This window comes from Lepidochelys kempii, chromosome 1, assembly GCF_965140265.1.
Source record: "Lepidochelys kempii isolate rLepKem1 chromosome 1, rLepKem1.hap2, whole genome shotgun sequence".
Lineage (NCBI taxonomy): Eukaryota > Metazoa > Chordata > Testudines > Cheloniidae > Lepidochelys > Lepidochelys kempii.
The window spans coordinates 7,120,170-7,137,863 of NC_133256.1; the positions used below are offsets into that span (position 1 = coordinate 7,120,170).

The following is a 17,694-nucleotide window of genomic DNA, read 5'->3' on the forward strand; positions in this document are numbered from 1 at the left end:
TGCCATCCACATCTCATGGCTGCTCGGCAGAAGATGGTACAGTACGACTGCTAGCAGTCCGTATCGCCTGCCCGCTCACCATAAGACGGTTCAATAGGACTGACTGCAGGACTAAAGAGAATGACCTGCTCAAGTCACTCCAAATTTAGTCCCTGCGCCCATGTCTGCCCAGGCGCTCCTGATCGACCTCACAGAGGCGACCAGGAGCACCTCAGACATGACGATGACGGCTACCAGTCGTACTGTACCGTCTGCTGCCACAAGGCAAGGGGTTGCTGCTACTGTGTAGCAATGCCGTACCGCGTCTGCCAGCACCCAGGAGACATAGGGTGACGGTTACCTGAGCGGGCTCCATGCTTGCCGTGGTATGGCGTCTGCACAGGTAACTCAGAAAAAAAAGGCGCGAAATGATTGTCTGCCCTTGCTTTCACGGGGGGAGGGAGGGAACGGGGGCCTGACGATATGTACCCAGAACCACCCGCGACAATGTTTTAGCCCCATCAGGCATTGGGATCTCAACCCAGAATTCCAATGGGCAGCGGAGACTGCGGGAACTGTGGGATAGCTACCCACAGTGCAACGCTCCGGAAGTCGACGCTTGCCTCGGTACTGTGGAAGCGCTCCGCCGAGTTAATGCACTTAATGCACTTAGAGCATTTTCTGTGGGGACACACACACTCGAATATATAAAACCGATTTCTAAAAAACCGACTTCTATAAATTCGACCTAATTTCGTAGTGTAGACATACCCTGAGCTCAGTTATTACATCACATAGACAGACACGCAAAACCACACAATGAATGCAATAGCAAGCATAAGCAAAAACAGAAAGTTCCCTCTGTTAGTTACTGTGAGCATGACATGATTCTCCTACTTTCATGATTATCAATTGATTTTCAAAAGTAGGAGTACATAAACCATTCCCTTATTATTATTACACCACTGTGGGTTCGGCTGCGGTGGCTACAGTTTCATGCTAAACAGAGGGAATGTCACCTCTGCTACTTGCTTCAGATTTAGAGTCTCTAGGAACACATAAAGACCTAGGGTAGTGACAACACAAACATTCATAAGCAGGTTATTTTCTGGTCATTGGCTTATGGTTAGAGTTGCCAGGCTTCCGGTTTTCGACCGGAACGCCCAGTCGAAAAGGGACCCTCGTGGCTCTGGTCAGCACCGCCGACCGGGCCATTAAAAGTCCGATCGGTGGCGCAGCGGAGTCCCAGGGCTAAGGCAGGCTCCCTGCCTGCCCTAGCTCCGCGCGGCTCCCAGAAATGGCCGTCAGGTCCCTGCAGCCCCTAGACGAAGAGGGGCCAGGGGGGCTCCGTGCGCTGTCCCAGCCCCGAGGGTCAGCTCCACAGCTCCCGTTGGCTGGGAACCATGACCAATGGGAGCTACAGAGGTGGCGCCTGCAGGCACAAGGTTAGCACGCAGCACTTCCCTGGCCGCCCATGTGTTTAGGGGCTGCAGGGACCTGGTGGCTGCTTCCTAGGAGCCGCAGTAAGTCCCACCGGGACCCCGCACCCCAAGCCCCTGCCCCAGACCAGAGTCTCCTCCCTCATCCAAACTCCCTCCCGGAGCCCTCACCCCCAGCAAAACCCCTGCCCCAGCACCCTCCTGCACCCCAAACTCCTCATCTCCAGCCCCACCCCAGACCCCACACCCCCAGACGGAGCCCTCACCCCCCCGTACCCCAACCCCCTGCCCCAGCCCAGAGCCACCTCCTCCACCCCAAACTCCTCATCCCTGGCCCACCCCAGGGCCTGCACACCCAGCTGGAGTTCTCATCCCCACACACACACACCAAACCTCTACCCCAGCCTGGAGCCCTCTCCCACACTCTGAACCCCTCATTTCTGGCCCCACCTGGAGCCCGCACCCAAATCTCCCTGCACCAGCCTGGAGCCCTCTCCCACACCCCAAACCCTTCATCCCCAGACCCACCCCAGAGCCCACAACCCCAGCCGGAGCCTTCACCCACCTCCCGCACCCCAACCCCCTGCCTCAGCCTGGTGAAAGTGGGTGAGGGTGGGGAAGAGTGAGCAACGGAGGGGGGGATGGAGAGAAAGGGGCGGGGCCTCGGAGGAGAGGCAGGGCAGGGATTTGGGGAAGAGGCAGGGCAGGTGTGGTCAGTTTTGTGTGATTAGAAAGCTGGCAACCCTACTTATGGTCCTCGTTTCTTGTCTCCAAGGCCTAAAATAGCTAAGCTAAAATCTTACAGCCTCAGCCTACAGGCCTTGTGTTTCAGCCTGTCTTACATCTAAAACTTGGCTCCTCTAAATACGGATCAATCTTATCCTTTTATAATCCTAAAAATTAACTCTAATTAACATACAATGAATATATATGATATAACATATTGATTAATTATAACATTACACAATAAATGAATAATAAACTAAAATGATTGGCTACACATAAAATAACTCTTCTTCTAAAAAAAGGGTGGTTGCTAAAGCAAATGAGATTGAAGTAACTCTTGAATGATAACACATATTTTATTGGGTACAAAATATGTTTTGCCTAGTTTGGTAAGTCTGTATTTAAGGCGAAACTGAGATTAACACAGAGCCAGCATTCTGGTCAGTTTTGCAGTCCAATGTACGGACTGCTTTTATACCCTGTGTTTTACCCTCTGAAGTTCTGCCTGTCTGACAGGCAGTGATAGAAAGAGAATCTAGTTCACTGCATGGGCACACTCCAGCGTTCTCTCTGGTTTTATTGGAATTCTAATTAATTTGCACTTTTACCCAAAAACCAGCAAATCCACTTTCTACTCCAAGTGTAAAAACTTTATCAATGTGTTCGTGAGGGGACTGTTGGCTCCTTACTAAAACTCAGTGGGGGGTTTTGGTTGGCTAGTTCCCAGTACCAAAAGAAAGGGGAAGAGTTGATGGGAAATCAGGACCATGAGACTGACAGTCCCCAGGGGCAATAGGGAGAGGCCAATGCTCCAAGTCAGCCTGATTGACATGGTGGGCAGCTAATCAGGGAGTCAGGAGGCCAGGGGGTCCCACCCTCCGGGTGAGCTGGAATTACCTGGGTCAGACAGAGTGGGGCCGAGCTAAGAAGAGAGTCAGAGCCCGAGCCGAGCTGGGGAGCAGAGCCGCGCCAGCCAGAGAGAACCAGAGAAGCAGCCCAGAGAGCAGACCTGTGCTGGGAGTAGAGCTGCAGCAACCAGAGGCAGAGGGGCCAGAGAAGCAGCCCAGGGAGCTGGAGGCAGAGCAGCAGCCGTGCTGGAGCTGTCTGGAGCCGCTGGAGAGAGTGAGGGGGACCCTGGGCAGTGGGCCCAGTGCAGGGAGATTGCTGTTTAATAAATTGTATTTGCTTTAGCTGTATGTAATTTTTGTAATTGTTTCTTTTAAGATCTAGCAAAAAGCCTAAGTTCCAGATGTATTTTTTTTCCTTTTTGTTTTTAATAAAGTTAACCTTTTTTAAGAACAGGATTAGATTTTTGGTGTCCTAAGAGGTTTGTGCACATTGGTTGATTAGCTGGTAGTCACAGCTAATTTCCTTTGTTTTCTTTCTCAGCTCTTCCCTGTGGTGGGGGAAGGGGGGGAGGGTGAAAGGGCTTGAGGGTACCTCACAGGGAGGAATTCCTAAGTGCTCCTTCCTGGTTTCAAAAGGGTTTTTTTGCATTTGGGTGGTGGCAGCATTTACCAAGACAAGGTCAGAGAAAAGCTGAAGCCTTGGGAGTGTAATACGAGCCTGGAGTGGCCAGTATTAATTTTTAGAATCCTTGCAGGCCCCCCACCTTCGGCACTCGGAGTGACAGAGTGGGGACTCAGCCTTGACAGCCCCTATAAAGAAGCTTACAGAAAAAATAGGGGTTGGGAGGTAATATGAGGACTTCCTCCCTAACTTCAAGCCCAGTAGTTAGGGTATTACCTGGGACAGGCAGGAACACACTCCCCCACATCTACCAGAGAGAGAGACGGATTTGAACTAGAGCCTAGCACTTAGGTGGTGAGGGCACCAGCCATTGGTCTATACAGTCATTCCCATGCTTAGATGTAGTGAAACAATCATTGGCCTAAGAGAGAGAGCAAGTGTGAGAGAGACCCTGTACCCTAGTGTTTCTGGCACCTGCCTTGGCTGTGGGAATCCCAGGCTCCCATCCCCCTCCTCCAATGCATTTTTAAAATTATGTATCCCCAGGGGCACACCATCAACAGGAGAGACTGAGGGAGCCCCACACCAGAGTATTCCATAGGCCAGTTGCTAGGGCATTCCCCCCAAAGGTGATTGATACCTTTTCAAAACTCTTCTCCTATCAGGTGGAGGAAGGACTTGAATTGGGGCTCTCCCAGAAACAGGGCAACACGTTAACGTAATAGGATGTGCACAGTTCTTAGCCAGTTGGCATTACTGAGTCTGTTCAATATTTTACTTCTGTCACAGCCAAAGTAAGAACTGGTTCACTTTGGAGGAAAAACACTGAGAGCCGTATGGCATTCTTTTACTGGCACAGTTTTGTAGGTGTTATTTTCACCTATAAGGGGCTCTGTAGTTTTTACTCTAATGTAGCTGCACAAGGTGACCACTGCATCTCCTCCCCCCACACTCACAGCTGACCTTGCCTAGTCACACGGTGTTAATACTCCAGAGACTTGTCTCCATTAGGGTTTTACAGCAAGGTAGCTAAAGCACTGTAGTTATCCTCCTGTGGAATGCCACCTTGTCTTCAAGATGGCAAATGTTAGTGCTTTACCCTAGGGCTCAGCAGGAACAAACAATTGTGAAGTGTCTAAATTAGCATTTTAAAGGTGTCTGTAAGGTGGGTTAATTGGCAATCAGTGAACTCCACTGAAATTAGGACTTCAAAACTCCTGTCTAGACATACCCATGTGTGACAGGTTTCAGAGCAGGTAGCCGTGTTAGTCTGTATCAGCAAAAACAACGAGGAGTCCTTGTGGCTCCTTAGAGACTAACAAATTTATCTGGGCATAAGCTTTCGTGGGCTAAAACCCACTTCATCAGATGCATGGAGTGAAAAATACAGTAGGCATATATACACAACAAAAAAACTTCAAAAACAGACTCCAACAAGAAACTGCAGAACAGGAATTAATTTAGCAACTGGACACCATCAAATTAGGCCTGAATAAAGACTGGGAGTGGATGGGTCACTACAAAAACAAAAAACTAATTTCCCCCTACTGTTACTCACACCTTCTTGTCAACTGTTTGAAATGGGCCACTCTGATTACCACTACAAAAGTGATTTTTCCTCCTCTTGATAATAGCCCACTTCCACTTTAATTGAATTGTCTCATTAGAACTGACCCCCCCACACACACTTGGTAAGGCAACTCCCATCTTTTCATGTACTGTGTATATATATCTGCCTACTGTATTTTCCACTCCATGCATCTGATGAAGTGGGTTTTAGCCCACGAAAGCTTTTGCCCAAATAAATTTGTTAGTCTCTAAGGTGCTACAAGTACTCCTCATTGTTTATATCCATGTGTGTAAGTGTAAGTGGGGGAACGGTCCTGCTATTGTGGGGAACTTTCCTGGCTTCTGCACTACCCCTGGAATCTGCTAGCGAAAGGATAAGTCCTCGCCCCAGCTCCCTTTACCCAGAGGCCTGCCTGACCTCAAGGACTCCCCTTCCACTCTGCTGTGTCGCAGAGTCCTTGGAACCAGGCATACCAAACCCGCAAAAAAAATGCAGAAATTGGGCTTGTTTTTGGCTTAATTGGCTTGGGAGTTGCTTGTTGGCTGGTTTTTGACTTGTAGCTTGTTGCTGCTTAATTTTTGATCGGCTCCCGGCAAGCAGGGGCAAGGGGCAAACAGGGGCAAGGGGGGGAAGAGAGTCAGGGGTGCCCAGCAGGCCCACCACAGTCCCAGACTGCACACCGGGGGGATCTAGTCACATAGCGTCTTGGGGTTCTTAGGGACTGGCTTGTTTTGGCCTTGTTTTGAATGGGATTAGCTTGATTTTTGTTTTATTGTGAAAGTCGGGCTGCTTATTAACCACATGAAAGTTGGCAACTGTGTGTTAACCCCAACAAGGCTGGGCCCAGGATTCCTTGGGGCTTGACCCCCAACCTTGTGCTGTTCACTTAGGACAGGGGCTAGGGTGGCCCCGCTCCAGCGTACTCTCTCCTCACCAGTGACTTTCTTGACCCATTGATTAATTTATTAAACAGCAGCAGCAAGAGAAATAAGGGGAAAATGGGAAAGGTTAAAGGAAACAAGGAACCCACCCTGTGGACATGGGGAAACCACAAACAGCATCTCTGGGACGTAAGGGAAGTTCACAGTCTGTTCTTCACACATCCCAAGCCTCCCTTCCAGGCCCTGGCTGCGCTGCGCTGATACTGCAGGTCAGACCCCTGCTCTGGCATTGGCCACATGCCCGCGGGGTCTAGGTGACAGGACCCTTCTCCCCAGCATCAGCTCCCCTGTCAGGTTCATGTTTCCCCTCCGAGTCCAGCTTGCAAGGGCTCTTGTCGGGTGATGTATCCCTGCACTCCCCCGTCCCTCCCAGTCACTCACGGCACTTGCCTGCAGTGTTAGAGGTGACACAGCCGGTATCCGCTAGCCTGGCTCTGGGCCCGCAGCTCCCCACTACAGCTAAGCCCTGGATCCTCATCGGGGCAACTGGTCTGTGCTGCCCCAGCTCTGCCCCCAGCCCAGCTCTGGCCGCGGATCTCTCCTTTACTCTGCCCTTGGCAGCCCCAGCTCATACCCAGGCCCCGGGCTCCTGACTCCCTCATTGACCTGCCTGCCCTGTCAATCAGGCTGACCTGGAGCACTGGCCTCTCTCATTGCCTCTGGGGACTGTCAGCCTCATGATCCTAATTTCTCCTCCACCCTGTCTCAGTCTAGGAGAAAGTGAGGTGTTTTGGTTGACCCTCCCTCTGAGTTTCAGTGAGGGACCAGCAGCCCCCTCACATAAGGTTCTATTCAATACATCTACAAGATATCGCCTTAAATAAATAACATATAGAAAAATATCTGCCGTATGATAAGTTAAGTGCTGTCGAATGTCGTTGCTGTGGTAACGCTGTCCAGGCTGCTAAGCTATTCCAGCTGCTCAGGGCTGCTGTTCAAGTACGTAGGGAGAAAATAAAGACCAAGGCACAAAACAAGATTAAACTAGCTAGAGACATAAAGGGTAAGAAGAAAACTTTCTACAAATATATTAGAAGCCAGGGAAAGACCAATGGCAGGGCAGGCCTGTTACTCAATGAGCGAGGTGAACAATAACAGAAAATGTGGAAATGGAAGAAATGCTAAATGACTTTTTTGGTTCAGTTTTCACCAAAAAGGTGAGTAGCCGTTGGCCGTCTAACATAATGAATGCAAGTGAAAAAGAGGTGGGTTCAGAGGCTAAAATAGGGAAAGAACAAATTAAAAATTACTTAGACAAGCTAGACGTCTTCAAGTCACCAGGGCCTGATGAAATACATCCTAGAATACTCAAGGAGCTGAGTGAGGAGATATCTGAGCCACTAGCGATTATCTTCAAAAAGTCATGGAAGACGGGAGAGATTCCAGAGGACTGGAAAAGGGCAAATATAGTGCCCATCTATAAAAAGGTGAATAAGGACAACCCTGGAAATTACAGACCAGTTGGTTTAACTTCAGTACCTGGAAAGATAATGGAGCAACTAATTAAGCAATCAATTTGAAAACACCTAGAAGATAAGAAGGTGATAAGTAATAGTCAACATGGATTTGTAAAGAACGAATTGTGTCAAATGAACCTAATATATTTCTTTGACAGGGTTACAAGTCTTTTGGATGTGGGAGAAGCAGTAGATGTGGTATATCTTGACTTTAGTAAGCCTTTTCATACTGTCTCGCGTGACCTTCTCATAAACAAACAAGGGAAATACAACCTAGATAGAGCTACTATAAAGGTGCGTGCATAGCTGGTTGGAAAACCATTCCCAGAGAGTAGTTATCAGTGGTTCACTGTCATACTGGAAGGGCATAACACGTGGGGTCCCAGAGGGATCAGTTCTGGGTCTGGTTCTGTTCAATATCTTCATCAGTGATTTAGATAATGGCATAGAGAGGACACTTATAAAGTTTGTGGATGATACCAAGCTGGGAGGGGTTGCAAGTGCTTTGGAGGATAGGATTAAACTTCAAAATAATCTGGACAAACTGGAGAAATAGTCTGCAGTAAATAGGATGAAAGTCAATAAGGACAAATGCAAAGTACTCCCCTTAGGAAGGAACAATCAGTTGCACACAAAGAGATCTGAGGGTCACAGTGGATTGCAAGCTAAATATGAATCAACAGTGTAACCCTATTGCAACAAAAGCAAACACCATTCTGGGATCCTGGGAATGGGCAAAGGGATGGATCACTTGTGATTACCTGTTCTGTTCATTCACTCTGGGGCACTTGGCATTGGCTGCTGTCAGAAGACAGAATACTGGGCTAGATGGACCTTTGGTCTGGCCTGGTATGACCATTCTTATGTAGTAGCAGGAGTGTTGTAAGCAAAACATGAGAAGTAATTCTTCCTATCTATTCCACACTGATAAGGCTTCAACTGGAGTATTGTGTCTGTATTGGGTGCCTCATTTCAGGAAAGATGTGGACAAATTGGAGAAAGTCCAGAGAAGAGTAACAAAAGTGATTAAAGGTCTAGAAAACATGACCTAGGAGGGAAGATTGAAAAAATTGGGTTTGTTTACTCTGGAGAAGAGAAGGTGGGGGGGGGAAGACACATGATAACAGTTTTCAAGTACATAAAAGGTTATTACAAGAAGGAGAGGAAAAATTGTTCTTCTTAACCTCTGAGGATAGGACAAGAAGCAATGGGCTTAAACTGCAGATACAGCAGTTTAGGTTGGATATTAGAAAAAACTTCCTAACTGTCAGGGTGGTTAAGCACTGGAATAAATTGCCCAGGGAGATTGTGGAATCTCTGTCATTGGAGATATTTAAGAGCAGGTTAGAGCAACAGCTGTCAGGGATGGTCTAAATACTACTTAGTCCTGCCCTGAGTGCAGAGGACTGGACTAGAAGACCTCTCAAGGACCCTTCCCATCCTAAAATTCTGATGCTTGGAGTTCCAGTGTTACATGCATTATCAGAGAGCACAGCTTGCTGATTCTGCAGCCCTCAGTGTTACTCATAAGGAAAGACCAGAGGCTCGGTTCGATAGCGAAAGGGCTCGGCCAGCTTTATTGTCAACAAAGCACAGTCCTAGTGTCCCATAGGAGCTGCAGGGACACTAACATATGTATACCTGCGACAGTGGACCAGCTCAGTCAGTGCACTGGGACACTGCCCCCTCAGCTGGACAAAGGTGCCCCTCCTATGGTTTCTCCTTTTATTCATGAATACAGACAAGTTACGGATTGCACTCCAGATGTGGATGGTTACCAGCCTTATCCTGGTACCTGCTAGTATAGGCGCCAACTCCGTGGGTGCTGCGGAGCTGGAGCACCCAAGGGGGAAAATAAGTGGATGCTCTGCACCCACTGGCAGCCAAGCATCCCCCCACCCCCACTTCTCCTCCTCTTCCCCCAAGCGCGCCAAGTCCCCAGTCCTCCCTGTCCCAGTGCTTCCCACCCACTGCCTAACAGCTGTTTGGCGGTGCTTAGGACTTTCCGGGAGGGAAGGGGAGCAGTGGGGATGCAGCATGCTTGGGGGAGGAGGCAGTAAAGAGGCGGGGTAAGGGCGGGGACTTGGGGGAAGGGGGTTGAATTGGGGCTAGGTGAGGGTGGTGCAGGGGCAGGGCCAGGGGCGGGGGGGGCGAGCACCCACGGGGCAGACAGGAAGTCGGCACCTATGCCTGCTAGTTCCACCAAAACATCCCCATCCATTATCCTGTCATTCCATCCTTAGCTGATTTAGGATTGGCGTGTCCCTTTACCATCTCCTCGGAATGTGTTCACGCCGTTACTTGAGAACTCTGGGAGCCCTGTACCATCATCTCCAATCAGGATCGTGCTTACTTGGTGTTAGCCAGGACCTGGTGCGTTGCTATATTGCTCAGGCCAGGCCTACTCTGGTTCACAGCATTTGGTTCACACTGTTAACTAGGTGTAGGGCTCCAGTAAGGCCTACATCATGCTTCCATGCTGAGACAAGACTACATTAGGGGGAAGAAAATCCTGTAACAGAATGAAAATTTATCCACATTTTAGTGATATATCATAGAATTTCTAGGAGCAGGGACTGGGAAAATCCACATTATCCTCCCATCAGCCCTAGAGAAGATGTCTGAAAAATTAAGAGTCTGGAACTGTATTCAGTATTTTGCAGAGCCTTCAGCACTACTAGAAACCCCAGGGGAAGTTATAGCCAACGGAGTCTTTGGAGAGCAACTCCATTACTGGTTCTACAGGAAGATGGCTGAGACAGAGAGAGGAAACGTGCAAAAAATCAGTCTGAGGTTTGGAAAGGACACAAATGTGGGGTTTTACAGTGGAAAGGCGGTGTTCTCTCCTTGAGAATCAGGCATTTATTTGGGCCGACATTCAAAAAGGGGATTTGGTCCTTAAAAAAGAAAACGTAAACCATTGAGAACGTGGCTGTATCCCCCGAAATGTGTCAAAGCTCAAATATTTTTTGGCAATGTCAAGCTACCATGGAAGAGCCATTTCAACCGAAGAAGCAACACCCGGTCCATTGTTGTTAATAGAAATATGAAGTGTGTTTAGATTCATTTTCCACCCACCTGTTCAGAACACACATCACACCCCTACATTTTGTATCCATTCACTCTGTGCTCACATCCATCCCATCACCCCAGGTACAGCTCAGCAGTCACCCCACCAAGCCAACCCCTCAGCTACACCAAGGGAGGGAGAGCACTGACACATACCCTCTCCTTTATGGGCAAAGGCCAGGGGAGCGACGGCATTTCCATGTGTTCAGTGGAAGTCCCACCCCCTCCAGTAAACACCCAGGCCTGTTGCTCCCCATTCGTGAGCCTATCCCTGCTTTCCCTGAGCAAGACACTGCCATGCCCTAGTCCCCATGTCTCTGGCTTTCCCCCGGGATCCAAATTCCAAGCCTGGCTCCCTTTCCCGGGCCAGAAAAATCCACTCCCAAAGACCCAACCCCACACTGTATCCTCTAAACGAGGGATCAGCTCAGCAGGCAAACAGGGGAGTTTTGCAGGGTGTAGCTCTGGATTCAGTGCATGGAGGTAAAGGGACTTGGTGAGTTGTGTGTTGGTCTGTTTGCTGTGTGGCTGGGGTTTGGGTCCCTGACCTGGCCAGGTGACAGAGGTCTGTCTGTGTCTCTGAGAGGGCCATGTGGCTCTAACCTTTGGGCCTAGGATCAGCCCTGGTGTTGGATATCTCCGTCGTTGATCACCTTGCTAGCCACTGGGCAGAACTTAGGAGCGAGGCACAGAGTGTATAAGGTAATTTGTTACCGAGCAAACACTTGACCAGGCAGTTGGGCGAGGCACTGAACTATTCAGTTATATCATTATTTTAGCCCCATTCTCCAGGATACAATCGACAGACCTACCGGGCCTGTTAGGTTCTGTGTATCGTGCAGCAGTTTAACGTCACTTTCGAGTAACACAGCAGCAGTAGGTTCAGTATTTCCACCCCCCAGAATCCTTTAGGAAGTGAAAGCAGGATTTCCCTACAACTACTCCCCACCCATCCAGCTGAGAACTGTATTTCAGGGTCAAACCCACCTCTATTGTGGCTGGGCTGCCATCTGTAGGATAGCAATTCCTGCCTGGGAAATCCCAGTTACTGAATGTGGAACAACGGATCACAGTGAAACAGTCGGGCGGATGTTTGGGTTTGGTGTGTTCTTTCCTCCCAAATCTCCACTGACGTTACCAATGGATTCTCCTGCAGCCGCACCGGGGGTGTTGGAACAATGCTGGGGCCTCTGCTGATCCCCTTGACATACTTCTGTCTTCACACCTGGCTGGGAACCCCTCAGGTAAACTCTTGAGATTTGTCAGTGAAGCACTTCGTGTTTTTTTCTCGTGTTTCTGCTCAAGGCTATGCAGGCAGCCACATTGCCTTAGACCCATAGAGATGTAGGACTGGAAGGGACCTCAAGAGGTCATCTAGTGCAACCGTGGGTGCTGAGACTGGACCTAGTGCACCGAGACCACCCCGGAAAGATGTTTGTTTAATCAGGGCCCCACACCACATTTTGCAGTGGCTGGTGGAGGAACCCAGGCCCTAGGTTCCAGTCCAGGGACATTCTGACCAGCAGCCAAGGTCTGTGCCATCAGACTCCTCGCTGCTGCCTTCAGGGATATCTTATTACCACAGCCTTTTTCCAGTCCACACAGCATCTCCCATCTCACCCTTCTTTCAGGGCTGGGCTCACAGGGCTCCCCTGTGGAATCCTCCAACAGGATCCCAAACCAAAAGAACAAATTTAAACCAATTTCTGCCTTGCTCAGGCTCTCTCCTCATCCTGCAGCCCCTCAAACTCCAGTCCAATGCCCCCTAGGCTTTACCAACACTGCCTCCAAAATCCTCCTGGCCTGAGGCAACTCACCACACTGCCCCCAGCGTCCTCCAGGCCTCTCTCTGCCTTTAGCCCAAGAGGGGACAATCCCAGCTACCCCAGTTGGGTTTGATCACCAATTGTGCCTAACACCCACCCCCACGGTACCATCACTCAGTCTAAAGGGGCTCAGGTTCATGTTGACCCCTGATTAACCAGTGTGGGGTTTATACAACCCCTCACAATGGTGTTGCCATCCTCTATGGGTTGGATGGAACCTTCCCATGGGCACCGCCAGCCCTGGAGCATGCAGTGCATGGCTGGCATACAGAAATGGCAACCCACTGAGGCAAATGGGAGTGATTTCTAGATATTCCCGTGGGAGTGGATTTGGATCTCAGTCCCTCTTAGCTCCTTCCCTTCTATGTCCTTTGTTGCCCCTGCTTTGTCTTCCCAATTAATATATCCTTTCTGCCTTTCTTCCTAACCCTAATCTAGACATAATATATTTATTTATTACACTAACAAAGTTCTGTGTAAACTAAAAATGATTACAGGGCTCACTGGTCCTTGGGTGTGCCGTGACTCCCCCCAAAAAATCATGGAGCCAATGTACCATTTGCCAAGCAACACACTGATGATAGTGACTAGATGTTCCATCCCTTTCTCCCACCTTTTCTCCATCTTGTCTGTTTAGAGGTAAGCTCTTAAGGGCAGAGGCCATCTCTTAGTGTGTTTGTACAGGGCTGAGCACAATGGGGCCCTGATGGTGGGTGTGACCTCTAGGTGCTATTGTAGCATATGCTAATGTGACCATATGTTTCCTTTTCCCTGGGAGAAGGAATGTCAGGTAGAGCTGAACATGATGAATGATGCTTTTGATGACCAATATCTAGGATGTGCTGAAGAAATGGAGGAAAAAAAAGCACGTGAACTGCTACAGAGTGAAATGTCCCCACTGTTTAGCACAGGGTGGCAAAAGGCAACAGAAAACTGGAAAAAGGTGAAACATTTATCGCCCCAGCAGCTTTGAGGGTGAGTATGGAATAGGCCTACTAGCCTATATTGACCCACGAAATACAACAGTAAAGCTCTTCCAGCTGTATTTAATGAGGCAGCGAGAGGGGCTGGGGTATCTTGAGCTCATTACATAGACTGTTTCCAGTTCAAAGCCTTTCATTATTATTTGACAAGAGCTTTACAGCTCTTACGAGGGAGGTGTGATGAGGTGTACTGGGGGACTACCTGTTTTGGACTACAAGAGGGGTGACATCAGGTTCGGACACTTTGCCTCTTCATCTATTAATAAATCAGTGGCTGAGACATTTATGACTAAGAATGCAGGGAAGCAGGGAACACTCTTCACCATCCAGACGTGCTTCGGCATGAAGATCCAGAACATGTCATATGATCCTGGCCAAAAAGAAGTGTTAATCCCAGTCCATGAGATATTCAGTGTGGCCAAAAGACAAGGGAATAACCTCACCCTCCGGAGCACAAGCTGGACCTGCATGGCCTCACTTCAATCAAAGACAGGATACCAGGCTAAATCCAGTCCAACGGTTCCTATGGTTCTTTGGAAATAGTAGAATGCAGTTGAAAGTTCTACCTGGGGAGATCCCATTTCATTGTCCCTCTGTTTGTTCCATAGGAGAGAACAACAAAACATGTGTTTACAACTCTGGTAAGAAAGAAAAATTTTGTTTTTCGTTCTTTTGAAAAAGACTCGCCCTCTGTGTTGAAGTGCAGAGCAGAGAGCAACCCCACCAGGCAAACATGTCACATGAAACCAGTTGAGAAATAAGTGGGGTTAACTGTGTGTTTTGTCCATTTATCTAGGTTCTCGTATGGAGCTCATGACTAGTATCTGAGCACCTTCACATCTGACTCAATTCCATGCACAGTTGGTTTCAGAAAATAAAATTTAAGGAGAACCACCCCTTAGAGCACTAAAGATTCATCTTCAATGTTCTGAACTATAAGCTGAACACACATCCCCTAACCCTTCAACACAAGGGTGTCTCCGTCTCTCTCCTCTCATAACTAGACCTATTCTATCCCCGGTGGAACTACATCCTCTCAAAGGATGAAACAGGACTATTTTACCAGAGCAGGTCAGAAAAAAAAAAAAAACTCAAAACATTCTCATTGGAATTTGGTGATTTTTCAAACTCCAAACCTTTTGCAGAGGTGGTTTGATTTCTACACTGTTCTGACAGAACACTGCCTGGGTTCTGACCAGCTCACCCACCTGGCTCCTTGGCTGCCTGGGAGTCAGACCCCAGGACTTCCAGTGCCCCCAACTCTGGGACAGCCTGCTTGGTGGACTGCCCCAGAGCCAACACACCATTCCCCTGTGTGGAGAATTTCAAAATTTGAGGGTTTTTTTATTTCAAGTCTGAACAAAACCAAATTTTGAAATATCAAAATCCTCCACAAAGTGGAATGAGCCTTCTCTGCCCAGCTCTACATTTTCCCCTAAGCCAATAAAAAACCCAACAAAAATGGTTTTATTGGTGTCTAGCCAGTGTTCCACAGACTCGTGTCTTTATTACTCATAACTGGTCTGGAATACACTTACGCAGCAGACAACAAGCTCCAAATCAGAGCCTCTGGGGCTGTTGTGGGGGAAACATGCTCACCAATGACTGATACCAAAGGAACAAGCAGGCTGAGGAGGGAGGAAGGAAGCAGGTGAAATCTCACCAGTGAGGTGACTGTCCCAGGCTGGAGTGTCCTGCTGAGGGGAAATGGATTCATGTCTCTCTGCAATAAGCAGGTTCCAGTAGCTGTTGGGAAGGGTACCTGTGTCCAGCTTTAAGGATCTCTGTCAGTGTGAAATAATTGCCTATCAATTGTTTGATCCGCTTTTTCCTATTAACAGCTACCAGAGGTGGCCTGGCCTTCCCCAGTGAGCTGAGCCCTTCACTGTTTGGAGGATCCATCATTCTGATCCACGTTGCTGCTCTGGAGTGGTTTGCTGGTTTCTAAATTGTCCTATTTGTGTCGCTCACTTTTCCCCTCTAACACAAGTCATGGTGATAGGACTTGCCACATCCAAAGCCGTCCTACTATTCTGCCCGCGTTCCAAAGGGAAACCGGGAACATGGAGGGAGTGTCGCTGGTACCTGCTTGGGCAAGATTTGATTATACGTTACTGATTAGTAGATCAAAATGTAAGCTTATAGTTCTATTCCAGGTAGAATTTCTCTTACAGTACTAGTGCCATAAATGGGTGCATGTTAGATAACAGTTACCTGTATTCCAGTCAAGCTGGAATTTTTGTACTGACTTTTGATGACTTAAGTCAAAGACTTTTCAGAAATGAACTAAACTGGAGTATTTTCATTAATACAGTAGATGGGTTTAATCTGTGTCTCAGCCAGGTGAATCTGTAACAGGACAGTTTGTGGGGTCCCACGTCTCTCTCTGTCACTTTCATATCAAATTTTCTCAGAAGATGATTTCTAACTGGTGAAATCAAAGGTCCAACTGCAGCTGACATATTCCAGCAAGGGGCAGGGTGTGTGTACGGATATTCTGAATAGCCAGATTGGGCCATCAGGAGAACAGTGGAACTGGACACAGTTGTGACGGGATCCCCAGGGTGCAGCCTGGAACTGTGGGACCACTCTGCCCCCCTGAACTCTCTCCAACCTGGGCTGTCTCTGACAATGCCTTGCTAGTGACCAGCAGCAAACCCCTCCAGGTGCTGTGATCACTCAGCACAACAGCATGTGGCGCCCCACACCCAGCTATACTGCATGAATGCTCCCAGAGCCACTCATGAATCACACAGGGAAAGGCACCAGAGCCAAACCCCCCAGCTCCCAGCCTTGTATCTCAAGAATACACCGTCTTGCCCTGCTCAAGACGAGTAGTGCAGATTAATTGGTTCACCACTTTATCCATGGAAAGTGGACATACACCAGCCGGTGCAAACCTCAGCGCATTTGCCACAAACTTCAGGCAAACTCACTGGTAAAGATAAACAGCTAAACAAATGTATTGAGGACAAAAAGACAGATTTTAAGTGACTAAGTGTTTAAGTGACTAAGTGTTTAGAGTTAGTTACCAAAAGAAAAAAGTACACAGTCTAAACTCTCAACCTGATTAGACTGGGCAACGACTAAGCATTTTCTCACCCCACTGGATATTGGCATCCTTAATGTCATAGGCACCAACTTTCAAAGGTGCTGTGGGGGGTGCTCGACCCCCAGGTCTGCCCTAGGCCCCACCCCACCTCTAGCTCCAAGACCCCACTCTGCCTCTTCCTGCCCCAACTCCGCCCTGCCGCACCCCTTCCTGCCCAGTTCCACCCCATCCCCCGAGCGCACCATATCTTCACTTCTCCCCCCCTCAGAGCCTCATGAATGCCACAAGACAGCTGATCGTGGGAGGCACGGGGAGAGGTGCTGATCAGCGGGGCCCGCTGGCTGGAGCCAATAGGGTGGCTGATAGCCAGTGCTCAGCACCCACCAGTTTTTCCCTGTGGGTGCTCCAGGGCTGGAGCACCCATGGAGTCAGCACCTATGCTTAATATACATGTTTGTCCCTTAAAACTGGGCCAGTCTTCTCTGTTGGAGTCTTCAGTTTTCTTTTGAGTGCCTTGGTTGTTTGCAGCATAGGTGGGGGCAGGAGAAAGGGGAAGCCTGGGCCTACTCTGTTTTATACCCTCAGTCCCATGTGCTTGGGGAACACACACAAGTCCAGGCATGTCTGGGGGCATTACTGAGTCTCCAGGGAAGGTTGAGCAATTCCCCTGGTGTGGCCTCATGCAGGTGAGTCATTGCATTGTAGCTCCTTACTGGACGATGGGGTTGATGGGTTGTTTGACATCCCACCTGGGCATTGGTTACTTTCCTTGCTGTTGCCTCTGGGGAGCAAATATCTGGCTGATTCCCCAATTTACAGCATGTTTTAGTCACAACCATACAACACAATGCTCATACCTTCATATGCATTAGTGATATACATATATCGATAGAGAAATGACTTTCAGCAGATCACAATCTTTTCCCCGATACATATGGGGCATGCCTTGTAAGCAAGATCACGATTATGTAAAAAATGAGGAATATGGGGGTTACAGGATGCTCCCTCAAGATACAGAATGTCACAACAGTAACAGTAATTGTCTTGCCAATTCAACTTCCTGCTCCTATTCTATATTCCAGTCCTTCATCTTGTAAGTGTGAGCTACATCTATTGCTCTGTGTTGTTTTAGATGTATTAAAATATGTTATTTAAATTAGCCCTCTATCAAGTACCTAGATC

The 17,694-nt window shown here is 48.6% G+C and overlaps 1 pseudogene; it reads left to right on the plus strand.

The window, feature by feature from the left end:
- Positions 1-11,829: 11,829 nt before the first annotated feature.
- On the plus strand, positions 11,830-14,003 carry LOC140905619 (ecto-ADP-ribosyltransferase 5-like; annotated as a pseudogene).
- The last annotated feature ends 3,691 nt before the right edge of the window (positions 14,004-17,694 follow it).